Consider the following 10,442-nt stretch of genomic DNA (forward strand, 5'->3'; position numbering starts at 1 on the left):
CATGTTAAAAATAAAGATTAAATGCCTCCCTTCCTGGGATGCCAATGCTGGTACTTCTTCAATGGTAAGACCTCCTTCCCAGGTGCCAAGAGGGTACTGACTCAGTGTGTACGTGCTGATCTGGGTTTTTTTGAAAGCTTGAAGGAATGTATCCCTGACTTGTTTGATGTTCTTTGTTCTGACATAAAACTGTGCTGAAAACCATGCTTCTCCAGAGCAGTTCCTCAGAGTTACCTGAGAGGCTGTCTCCCAGGCTATAGTCCTCAGTTTGGCTCAAATAAAACTCTTCTTCTATTTATAGGTTGTTTACTGATTATTTTCGTCGACACCCCCAAACCAGCAACACCCCTGCAGCCAGAACTCTGTCGTCAGGGGAAACATCTCAATCCCTCGCCTTCAAATCCCTGAATGAGGGATTTCTTTCTCACCGATCCTCCTTGGTTAGAAAAATGACAAAACTGAGTTGGATGGGATATAAGTGATGGGGCAGAGCTTCGGTGGCGCTGCTTATTGGGAGGAGTTGGAGCTGGAGCGGCTCCTGCGGGAGTGGCTGCGGTGGGGGGGGGGCAATTGCGCAGAGGAGAACGTGACCTCCTCCTCCTCCACGTGACCGTTGCCACGTGGGACGTGGTGACAGCATTCTTTTGGGAGCGCTGAATCGCCGGGGTGGGGGGCAGGGTGGCCTAAGCCAAGGGGCCAGCTCAGCAGTGGCAGTGATCTCCTGGTCATCAACCTGTCCTGTGTGCACGTGCATGTGTGACTCCCTCCAGGAGAGGCAGGACCCACCAAACGTTCTCCCCGGAGGCCGGAGGCCGGAGGCTCCTGTGGGGCGTGTGTGGTGCCGGAAGCGGGCTCACACGGGCTCCTGGAGAACGAACCCTGTTGTTTGCACAACAGTAACCAACCCTTAGTCCCCGGAGCGCTTGGCACACACACGCTCACGTGGTGAGACCCACGGCCACCATGAGGGCAGTACCACGCTTCCATTTTACAGGTTAAAGAGGCTGCAGCGGGACTTCCCTGGTGGTCTAGTGGTTAAGACTCCGTGCTAGCAATGCAGGGGCCCTGGGTTCGATCCCTGGTCAGGGAACTAGATCCCGCATGCTGCAACGAAGAGTTCACATGCCGCACCTAAGACCCGGCGCAGCCAAATAAATAAATAAATATTTAAAAACATAAAATAAAGAGCAGATTCTTTCTGCTCTCACTGGGAGAGGATGTGCTCTCCATCCTCGACAGCTCCCGGGAGAAAACTTTAAAAAAAAAAAAAAAAGAGGCTGCAGCACAGAGAGGGGACATGAGGTGTCACCCAGGAACAGGTGGCAGAGTGGGGGTCACTTCAAATCCCTCGTCCCTTCTCCTCCAGTCTGTCCCTGTGTATTGGAAACTGACCTTAAAGCAGCCACGGGTCAGGGATGAGATTATAGGACTGCCAAGGGTTTGCCTCTAATCCACAGGCCAGCAAGCTGGGGAGGAGCATCCAGATCCCCTTTTAAAAGGGAAATGAGATGGAAACAGACATTCCATGGGATGTACTCAGAGGTCTCAGTCAGGTAACCAGGCCCGGAGGACTTCTGCGAGCTGCACGGAGGCCCCCAGATGGGGTCAGGCTGGAATCCAGGCAGTGAAACAGGGGTCTTACCCAGGGTTGGCCAGACAGGCACAAGCCCAGGCTCAGGTAGCCCCAGGAATCAGCAATGGCCCCACCTGCCCTCCTGCTCACCCCTCCTGCTGGGACACAGGCTTATCATCAGGGAAGCCGAATGCCAGATAGTGGGCTGGAAGGGCAGACCTCTCTCTGGTATGGGCATGGTGTGGGGCTGCCCGGCCCTGCCAGGCCCTCACCAGACAGCCAACCACAAAGCCTCTCTGAGGCAGGCAGACAATTCAGCCCTTTCAATCCAAGCGCAGCCGGGCTGGCATTCCCTGCACCTCTGTTTCTCTCTGGCTCCTGTAAGTGAATCACTCAGAGTTACTGACTCTGGGATCAATGAACGAGGGGCAGGTTTAAGTCCCTGAACAGACAGACAGCTGGGTCCTAGCACACCAAGGCCATGGCTGCTGATGAAGGTCAATGCCGTGGACGCTCCAGAGCTGCAGAGCTGCACAACAGAGTGTCATAGAATCGACACCACGGAAGGGTAGGGTCACAGCGTCATGGATTGTTCGAGAGCTACAAACTGTTCTAATCACAGAGCCACAGAAAGCCAGTGTCCCAGAATCATCAATTATTAAAAGCCTAGAATCACCACCTCGGGGAACCAGAGACTTCCGGGACTATCAACCCATCAGCTGCCAGAACCCAGCTCTTTAGAGCAGGAAAAGTCCATCCTGTCTGAGGCTTCATTTTGCAGGTGGGGGAACTGAGTCAGCTGATCACGGTCACAGAACTAGGGCTGGGACACAGACATCACCACTTCCCATCCTTGCTCCACTGCCAGGGAATGTGGGCAAGAACAGTAGCCCCCTGAGGTCCTGGACACTCGGCCCAGGGACCCGCCCCTTGGGGATTGGCCTAACCTCACTCTGGGGGATCATCACTCTGTCAGAGCACCTGTGGTCAAGCCCCTCCATTGTGTCAAGATCTGAGGCTTTGTGAGCTCTAAGGTCAGGATGATGTGTTTGGCAAGTCTGGGCAGGCTTGGATTCTTTTCACCAATCCCTCAGTCCCCTGCCTAATAAGGGAGAATTGTACACCCTAATGATCTTACCTGGGAGTACGCCTAGTGGTGATTACACAGGGGAGAGAGCCGGCCTTCCTGGGTTTCACACTGGGATGCCTATTGCCTCATCGGGGTCACTTCAGTTTACTGTCAAGCTACACAAAGTAATCCTGCCTCACTTCCCAAGGGCCCATCACATGCTAGGGTCAGAGAAGTTACTAAGACAAGACTCTGTGCCCACCTTTGAGGCCCTCATAATCCACTGAGACAGTTACATATGTACGTAATTATAAGTCAAGTCAGAGTGTGATGGCGATAAACACAGAAGAGACACAAATTAAGAAAGGCTTCATGAGAGAGGGGTAACATTTAAACTGAGCCATTAGAGAGGTTTTCTTTTTTTTTTTTATTAATTAATTTATTTATGGCTGTGTTGGGTCTTCGTTTCTGTGAGAGGACTTTCTCTAGCTGTGGCAAGCGGGGGCCACTCTTCATCGCGGTGTGCGGGCCTCTCACTGTCGCGGCCTCTCTTGTTGCGAAGCACAGGCTCCAGACGCACAAGCTCAGTAATTGTGGCTCACGGGCCCAGTTGCTCCGCGGCATGTGGGATCTTCCCAGGCCAGGGCTCGAACCCATGTCCCCTGCATTGGCAGGCAGATTCTCAACCACTGCGCCACCAGGGAAGCCCGAGAGATTTTCTTTATATCAGTTCCTGACTTCTGCTTCTGATTGCGATGCAATAACAAGGATTAGACTTACCTTCCCACCCTACCCCAAACAACTAGAAAACTGGACAAAATACATGAAACAACTGTATTTCAAAATACAATGAAAAACAAGCATGACAGGATGTGATCACTAAGAGAAGAGAAACAAATGAAGGGATCGGGGGTGGGGTGGGAGTGCTGATTGTCCTGGTTTTCTGCCTGGAGTCATATTCCAGACCATGGTCCAAGGAGAGGTATCCCAAGCATTATATAGTAATCTTGCTGAACTGAGCATTTGGAGATTGGTGTCCAGGGACACAGCTAGAGTTGTATGGCAAAGTTCCGGAAAGGAGGAAATTGTGCAGAAAATGAGCTCCATAAATCTGCATGGGACCTTCTAGAGTTGTTGCTGAATACTAGGGTAAAATTCCCTGAGACAGGGCAAAACTAAAAAATTAAAGCTGCAAGCAGAACAATTCCCAGAACTCACACAAGTCAGGAGACATTTGAGTTGCAACCAGCCAGAGTAGTGAAAACTCAGTAAAAACCTCAAACATTCAGTGGAAACTTTGTAGAAGTCATGTCTTAGCTGTAGGCTGAGCTATCCCTAGAGTGAAGGCTAGTCCAGACCAGATATAGCAAAGTTTGAAAACAGGCTTCAAAGGGATAAAGATGGTGTGCAAGAAACCAAGCTGCATGTTACAACAAAGCCCAACATTCTTTAAGACAACAAAATTGAGACACTCAACTATATAACATCCATAATGTCCAGCATCCAGTCAGAAACTGCTAGATATGCCCAAAAGCAGGAAACTGGGACCCATAACCAGAAGAGAAATCAATCAGTAAAAATGGACCCAGAAATGACAGAGATGATGGAACTAGATACAAAGATGTTAAAGTGTTATTTTAACTACAAGTATTTAAAGAAAAATATAATCATAATGAGTAGAGAAATGGAAGATATAAAAAAGAATCAAGTAGAACATCTAGAGATGAGAAATATACTATCTAAAATGAAAAGTTTATTGAATGAGATTTACAGCAGATTAGACACTGCAGAAGAAAAGATAATTGACCCAAAAGGTCAATATAGCAATATAATGTACCTAAACTGAAGCACAGGGACAAAAAAAGATGGGAAAAAATCAACAGAGCTTAGACATCTGTGATACGACATCAAATGGTCTAACATATGTGTAGTTGAAGTCCAAGAAGGAGAGGAGAGAGAGAGGAAGAAAGAAAGTAAGAAAGAAAGCAAGTAAGAAAGAAAGAAAGAAGGAAGGAAGGAAGGGAGGAAGGAAGGGAGGGAGGAAGGAAGGAAGGAAGGAAGGAAGGAAGGAAAGAAGGAAGGAAGGAAGGAAGAAACATAAAATATATTTGAAGAAATAATGGCTGGAAATTTTCTAAATTTGAGAAAAACTATAAACCCACAGATTCAAGAATCCCCACAAACCCCAATCAGGATAAACATAAAAACCCCACACCAAGATACATCATAATCAAATTGCTGAAAACCAGTGATAAGACAATCTTAAAAGTAAACAGAAAAAAGACATGTCACATACAGAGAAAAACTGATAAGAACTAAAAGAATTCTCATCAGAAACTATGCAAGCAGGAGACAATGGAACCTCTCTAAAGCACTGAAAGGAAAAAAAAACCCAAAAAACTGTCAACCTAAAATTCTATGGCCAGCAACAATACCCTTTAAACAATGAAAGAGAAATAAAAACTTCTTCAGACAAGGAGAACAAAAGCTGAGAGAATTTGTCACCAGCAGACCTGCACTACAAGAAATAGTAAAGGAAGATCTTTGGGTGACAGGAAATTATACTGGATGGAAATTTGAACTAAACAAAGGAATAAAGAGCACCAGAGATGATAAACATGTGAGAAAATAGGAAGGTCCTTTCTTCCCTCATTTGTTGATTTCTTTAAAAGATAAGCAAAAGTAATAACAGTGTATTACTGTTTACAATATATGTAAAAGCAAAATGTATGCTAACACTAGCACACAAAGGACAGAATGGGCAATGGAAATATACTGTTATAAAGTTTCTTACACTTTCTGTTAAAGTGGATTTATATTGTGTCAACTCAGCTAAGCTGGAACTATATTCCCCAGAATATCTTTCCCTGTATAGTTCCAAGTTAGCATAGGTCACTAGAGACATTTTATACAACATCTGCAAGGTACAGTAAAGCAGTAGCCACTTGCTATTTTTTGTTTTGTTACTCAAAAAGTTGGCGTAGGGACACCAGGTGCAGCTCGCATACACTGTCACTTAACGGCTGGGTCACCTTGTCATCATGAGGCAGCAGCTGAGCCCACAGCCCCTCCGGCTCCTGCTGGATCATCCGGCAGTTTCTCTGATCCCTGGCCCAGGTGTGTTTCAGCTTCATGATGAGAAGCCCCAGTTTCTCGTCTAGGTCAGTCACATCACTGAAGATGGCATCTTGGAAGGAGTGAGAGATGACATGCGGGTGCTGGTTTGTTCCTGTTCTCCTCCACTCTTCCCCCACTTTGAATCCATCTCCCCTTCCCAATTTCTTTCCCTTCACTGCCAGTAATATACCAGGACCAGACACAAAGAAAATAACCTTTTAGAGACTGTTTAGCCAGCTCCATATAATTGCATAAGGTCAAATTCCTATAATAAATCCCTTGTTATATATCACTCCCAGTGGTTCTGTTTCTCTGGTTGAACCCTGACTAATAAATATGTAAAGTATGCAAATATTATGTGATAAGTTAAAGATGCATATAATTAACCCTAAAGCAAGCACTAAAATAGAAAATAGGGATTTCCCTGGTGGCCTAATGGTTAGGATTCTGGGCTTTCACTACCACGGCCCAGGTTCAATCCCTGGTCAGGGAACTGAGACCCCACAAGCTGCACAGCCAAAAAAAAAAGAAAAGAAAAGAAAGAGTGAAAATAAAATGGGATTATAAAAATATACATAATCCAAAAGAAGCCAAGCAAGGGGAAACAAAGGAACAAAGAAGAGATGGGACAAATAGAAAGCACATAGCAGGACAGTAGATTTAAACTCAACTATATCGATAATTACATTAAATGTAAATTGTCTAAACTCAGACAAAGTAGGCCTTCAGTACAAGGGATTTTACCAGAGATTAAGAGAGATATTAATGAATGAGAAATTGATCAATGAATCAAGAGGATATATATATCCTAAATATATATGTGCCTAATAACAGAGGTTCAAAAATACATGAAACAAAAACTGAAAGGAGAAATAGAAAAATCCACAACGAGAGCTGGAAATTTCAACACCCTCATCATTGATAGAACAAGTAGACAGAAAGTCAGCAAGAATATAGAAGACTTGAGCAACGCTGTCAACCAGCTTGACCTAATGGACATTTGTACAACACTCCACCCAACAGTGGAGTACACATTATCTTCAAGGGCACACCAAGATACACCAAATACTGGGCCATACAATAAGTCTCAATATATTTAAAAGAGATGCAATCACTGCACTGATGCTGGAGAGGAAAAAAGAAGATAAAGGGGTATACAGGTTTTGTTTGTTTGTTTGTTTTGTTTTTGGGGGGTTTTTTGCTAAAAGATAGAGAAGAGAAACTTTCCATATAATGCAAATGAGTTATCTTTGGCCGCTTACAAGTGATAGCAGTGGATTACTGCAGTGCGTCTTAAAACCTAACAACTCCTTTCAAACCAGGTCATGAGTCAGAAGGGACTTCTAGGCCGGTAGAGCATGTTGTTGAAGGTCTGGATGACTTTTCAAAGGGAGGGTGCTGGTAATAGTGACTCAAGTCAAGAAACTGGCCAGTAAATAGCTAGTTCCCTGAGCTCCTGTGATAAATTCCACTCTTACACTTCCTCCTGGGGGTCCTATAGACAAATCAATATGTCCAAAATCAAGCCAACAGTGTAATACCAGCCCCCTAGAGCTCCCATCTTTATCCCTCCATCTCAAAACTTCTATTTCTCCTGAATTATCCATCTTAGTCAACAGCACCACTCAGAAACTTGCAGGTAGTCGAAACTCCTGCCTTTCCTTCAGTCCCCACAGTTTAGTAGTCACAGAGTCCTACTGAGTCCTTTTCTCTCGCTAATCACTTGAACCCTCTTTTCTTCCCTTCCTCATCACCGCTGCCAAGTCCAAGCCCCTTCTCACTTCTCACCTTATTCTCTGTCTCTAACTTGCCCCAGGCCTTCTGCCTTATTCTACCTCCCTCTGTGCTATGCCCTGCTTGCTAAAGCAGTCTTAACTTTCATCTGTTTCACGTTTTAAAATTCACATAATAATGCATATTTCTCAACAGAAAATATCTAATACAGGTAAGCAAAAACCAAAATACATTACTTAATAAGAAGAAGTAAAGGCTAATTGTAATGTCCCATCAACCCACCACTACCACCCACTGTTAATATTTTGGATGAACAGCCTTCCAACTCTTTTCTGAACGTTCATTTATATTCTCTACAAGATAGGATTGTTCTAGACATGCTCCTAGGGTAACCCGGTTTGCTCGGCACAGTCCCAGTTTTAGCACTGAAGATCCTGCACCCTGCAATTGTCACCCTGCAATATATTAGCTTAATATAGTAGCACGTTTCAATGTTAGTAATATACAACTTTATCTTCATTTTAATGACTTCAGGGATTCCAGCATGTATCAACGTCAAAATGGCCTTTTAAATGTAAAAATCCACTCTCTTCCATGTGCCATCCTTTGATGCATCCCATAGGATAGAGTAGTGAGCTTCAAAGTGGGGTAAGGGAGATGCATTTCAAGAGACACACAAGAGCAGCCATTGGTGCAAGGGAGAGAAAGTACCAGGATTTCTATTTATATGTATTCTTTTTATTTCTGTTGGGGAATCCGGACAGCCACATGCAAAAGAATGAAACAGGGCCACTGTCTTATACAAAAATTAACTCAAAGTAGATTAAAGACCCAAACGTAGGATGAATGATTTGAAGTTCTGGTTTTAACTTTATGTGTTTTATTACATGATTTTCATTGTTGCCTTAATTTTTTTTTTAATTAGGTACCTTAAAAAGTGATCTTTGCTGGTAATTCTTTCCAAAATATTGTAATCATTAAATTATACTAAGCAATTACTCACAAGAAAAAAAGAAAGAATTGAACGTAAGACCTAAAGCCATAAAACCCCTAGAAGAAAACATAGGCAGTAAGTTTTTTGACGTTAGTCTTGGTGATGATTTGGCACCAAAAGCAAAGGCCACAAAAGCAAAAATAAACAAGTGGGGCTACATCAAACTAAAAAGCTTTTGCTTAGCAAATGAAACCATCCACAAAATGAAAAGGCAATCTACCAAATGGGAGAAAATATCTGCAAATCATATATCAGATAAGAGGCTGATATCCAAAATATATAAAGAACTCATACAATTCAATAGCAAAAAACCAAACAATCCAATTAAATGCTTGTATTTTTGTGTGTCTTATAATGTACATGATATATTTGTGTGGCAGTACCTGTATATAATTTATTCATAAATAAATCTCCATATAATGGAGATTTTTTGGTATGTGTTTATTTGGAGCATGATCCTAAAATCTGGGGACACTGGCCTAGCTGATAAAATATTAACTTTTTAGCATTCCTGGAATGTTCAGCATAGTTAAGGCTTTGCTGCTCTTCTGGCTTCTTCGACCACCTACCCACACCCCAGCAAGCCACAGCAAACCACATCTGTTCCATAAATATCCATATTCTCCCCTCCAAGCCTTTGCACAAGCCATTTCCTCTGCCAGAGGTTCCCATCACCCCACCTTCTTCACCTCCTGGTTAATATGTACCTGTATCTGAAGACCCAGATTGGGTGACATCTCTGCCAGGAAACCTTCCTGGGCACACACCGGCTCTTGAGCCCGGCCCACCCAGGCTGGGTGCCTCTCCTCTTTGTTCCCCTACTGCCCTGTGCTAACCTACACAACACGGCAACACTAACCACATGACTTGATAATTGCCAGTTTATCTCTTTGTGACCTCCTCAAGGTTGGGGATTGTCCTCCAGATCTGAATCTCTGGTGTTTGCCCAGCCCAATGCCTGCCTCAGAATTATCTCTTAGTAAATGGTGAAAGAATAAACAGTAATAGCAAACATGTATGTTGCACTTTGTCAATGCCAGGTGCTGGTTTAAGAAATTTAACATGATATTATAATGTGGTTATGAATATTCACGTCCAAGTTTTTGTGTGGACATACATTTTCAGTTCTCTTGGGTGTGTATCTAGAAGTGGAATTGCTGGTCATATAGTAATTCTATGTTTAATTTTTTGAGAAACTGCCAGACTTTTTCAAAGTGACTGCACCATTTTACATTCCCACCAGCAGTGGATAGGGGTTCCAATTTTTCCACTTCCTTGTTAACACTTGTGATTTTCCATCAATTTATTTGATTATAGTCATCCTAGTAAATGTGAAGTGGTATTGCATTGTGGTTTCAAGTTGCATTTCCCTGGTGACTGATAATGTTGAGCATCTTTTCATATGCTTATAGGCCGTCTGTGTCTTTTCTTTGGAGCAATGTCTATTCAAATCTTTTAAAATTACGTTATGTGTCTTTTTATTGTTGACCTGTAATTGTTCTTTATATATTTTGGATACTAATCCATTATCAGATATATAATGTGCAAATATTTTCTTCCATTTTGTGTGTCATCCTTTCTTGGTGGTGTCCTTTGAAACACAAAAGTGTTTAATTTTGATAAAGTCCAATTTATCTGTTTTAAAAAAAAAAAAAAAAAAGAAATTTAACATGAAAACCACCCCACGAGGTGGGTACTTCTGTTGTGTCCATTTTACAGATGAGGAGACAGAGGCATGGAGAAGTCCAGTAACTTGCTGAGGTCACATAATAATTAACAGAGCTGGGATTTGAACCCAGGTAAATCAGCTTCAGAATCCAGGCTATCAATCACTATGTGAATCACTCAGTGAAAGAATAAGTGAACAAAGGGAGGAAGGAAGGAAGAAATAAATGAACAGTTAAACAGAGGAGGGAGTAAACAAATGTCCAGTGGCCTGGCGTCATGAGACCTTG

The 10,442-nt window shown here is 43.2% G+C and overlaps 1 non-coding gene across 1 annotated transcript; it reads left to right on the top strand.

Annotated features, from left to right (window-relative positions):
• Window positions 1–1,017: 1,017 nt before the first annotated feature.
• On the top strand, window positions 1,018–1,090 carry TRNAA-AGC (transfer RNA alanine (anticodon AGC)). Its single transcript has one exon. It is a non-coding gene; the product is annotated as a tRNA-Ala (tRNA).
• Window positions 1,091–10,442: the final 9,352 nt, after the last annotated feature.

This window comes from Balaenoptera acutorostrata, chromosome 1 (assembly GCF_949987535.1).
Source record: "Balaenoptera acutorostrata chromosome 1, mBalAcu1.1, whole genome shotgun sequence".
NCBI classification, from domain to species: domain Eukaryota; kingdom Metazoa; phylum Chordata; class Mammalia; order Artiodactyla; family Balaenopteridae; genus Balaenoptera; species Balaenoptera acutorostrata.